The 2,504-nt window shown below is 43.4% G+C and overlaps 1 pseudogene; it reads right to left on the reverse strand.

The window, feature by feature from the left end:
- Positions 1-895: 895 nt before the first annotated feature.
- Positions 896-1,062, reverse strand: LOC120364360 (small ribosomal subunit protein uS14-like; annotated as a pseudogene).
- Positions 1,063-2,504: the final 1,442 nt, after the last annotated feature.

Raw genomic sequence — 2,504 nt, forward strand, 5'->3', positions numbered from 1 at the left:
TGAACATTTATGCCTGTAAAAGTTCTAGTGTGGATTATATACCACTGTTGAACTTAATACTGTGACTGCACTGTCTGCTGAAGGAAAGGGAAATCATATTTGTGGAATGCACAGTGTTTGGAGTTGGTATTTAGAGTTCTCAGCCCTGATAAGATTCCTTTTCCCGATCTGAGAGGAGGCACGGCTGGTTTGGGAAGCCAGTGCGTTAGGCTACCGCTGAGACCTCTAGATAAACAGATGAGACAGTCTGGGGAGAAGTAGAGCAAGAGTGTAGTGGAAATGTTTGGATTGGATTTTGTAAACATCAAGACGCGTGGGAACAAATGCAAAGTTCTGGACTCTATTACAGCTCATGAATGCAATTTGATGCTGTCGTTATTGTTGCCCTCCACAACATGAAGTCTTTTCTCAATGAATGTATTTTCTGGTCTGGGGCCATTACTTGTCAACAATTAATGCTATCATTGTTCTTGGGCCTTTGCGTTACAAATGTAGATAACCATGATAATGGAGGAATGAAATTCAAACTCTTTCTCCTGACATTCAAGGCCTTAGGTAGCAGGGACCTAATCCGCGTTTAATCTCTCCTCTGTGCAAAAGTTTGTTGAGGAAAACTAGTTACTCAACATTCTCTCCCCACCACTCTTATTAGTGCTGATCCCTCTTTCTGGCATGCTGCTCTTACTAAGGCTGTCTGGCAGTTCTATCAAGGAGCATTTCAAATGCTACTTCTTCCATGATACACCTCTTCTGTGAGCTCTTTTCTACTCTGATGAAGTTTCTTTCCTCTCTTTTTTTTTAAATTAAAAAAATTTTTATGTTTACTTTATGTACAAAGAACTATCATGGTTTTTCATTGGGTAGATGCCTTGGCAATCCTTTGAAGAAAGATCATTTAGTCCAATTTAATGAAACCGATGTCATTCGCATACTGACAGAAACACTAGTGACACATATTGAAGCCATATTTCTGGGTCAGACTGTGCCGATATGAGCAGACAGACAAGAGCAATCTTGGCCGAATTTTTGCACGTGGTTCCAGTACAGCTACTGGTGACCCATCTTGCTCTTTGCTTTCAGGAGCGTAACAAGGTAAAAATAAAGTTTTTTTGTTGTTGTTGTTGTTGTTGTTGTTTTTTCAGATCAGTTTTAGGTTCACAGCAAAACTGAGAGGAAGATAGAAAGATATCTCACATATTTGTCCCCATAGATGCATAACTTTTCTCATTATCAACATTCTGTACCAGAGGGGTAAATTCGTTACAACTGATGAAGCCCTGCTGATACATCATAATCCCCCAAAGCCCTTAGTTTACATTCGTGCTCTCAGTGTCGTTCATCCTATGGGTTTGCACAAATGTATAGTGAAATGTATCCACCATGAGAGTATCACACAGAGTATTTTCACTGCACTAACCCCTGCCTTCAACCCTTAGCAACTACTGATATTTTTACTGTCTGCATAGTTTTGCCTTTTCCAAAATGTCAGATAGTTGGAGTCATCCAGTATGCAGCCTTTTCTGGATTGGATTCTTTCACTTAGTCATATGCATTTAAGTTTTCTGCATAACTTTTGTTTTTTGAGACAGTCTCACTTTGTCACCCAGGCTGCAGTGCAATGATATGATCTCGGCTCACTGTAGCCTCTGCCATCCATTTTCCAGCGATTCTTTGTCTCAGCTTCCCAAGTAGCTGGGATTACAGGCGTGTGCCACCAACCTGGCTAATTTTTGTATTTTTAGTAGAGATAGAGTTTCACCATGTTGCCCAGGCTGGTCTCCAATTCCTGGCCTCAGGTGATCCACCAGTCTCAGCCTCCCAAAGTGTTGAGATTACAGGCATGAGGCACTGCGCTTGGCCTCTTCATAACGTTTTTTTCCCCACTATCTCCAGTAATGGCTATAAGCAAACTCTTCATAACTTTTTATGGCTTGAGAGCTCTTTTTTTTCCCTTCCCTCCCCTCCCCTCCCCTCCGTGGCTCCCCTCCTCTCTTCCCTCCTTCTTCTCCCCACCTCTTTCGTCCCTCTCGTCTCCTCTCCCCTCCCCTCCTAATTTCCTCTCTCCCTCTCTCCTTCCTTCCTTCCTTCCTTCCTTCCTTCCTTTGTTTTCTTAAGACAGGGTCTTGCCTGTCACCCAGGCTGGAGTGCAGTGGTATGATCATGGCTCACTGTAGCCTCAACTTCCTGAAGTCAAGTGATCCTTCCAACTCAGCCTCCCAAGTAGCTGAGACTCCAGGTGTGCAACACCATGCCTGTCTAATTTTTTTTTTTTTTTTTTGAGACGGAGTTTCCTTTTTGTTACCCAGGCTGGAGTGCAATGGTGCAATCTCGGCTCACCGCAACCTCCGCCTCCTGGGTTCAGGCAATTCTCCTGCCTCAGCCTCCTGAGTAGCTGGGATTACAGGCACGCGCCACCATGCCCAGCTAATTTTTTGTATTTTCAGTAGAGATGGGGTTTCACCATGTTGACCAGGATGGTCTTGATCTCTTGACCTTATGATCCA

This window comes from Saimiri boliviensis, chromosome 5, assembly GCF_048565385.1.
Source record: "Saimiri boliviensis isolate mSaiBol1 chromosome 5, mSaiBol1.pri, whole genome shotgun sequence".
Lineage (NCBI taxonomy): Eukaryota > Metazoa > Chordata > Mammalia > Primates > Cebidae > Saimiri > Saimiri boliviensis.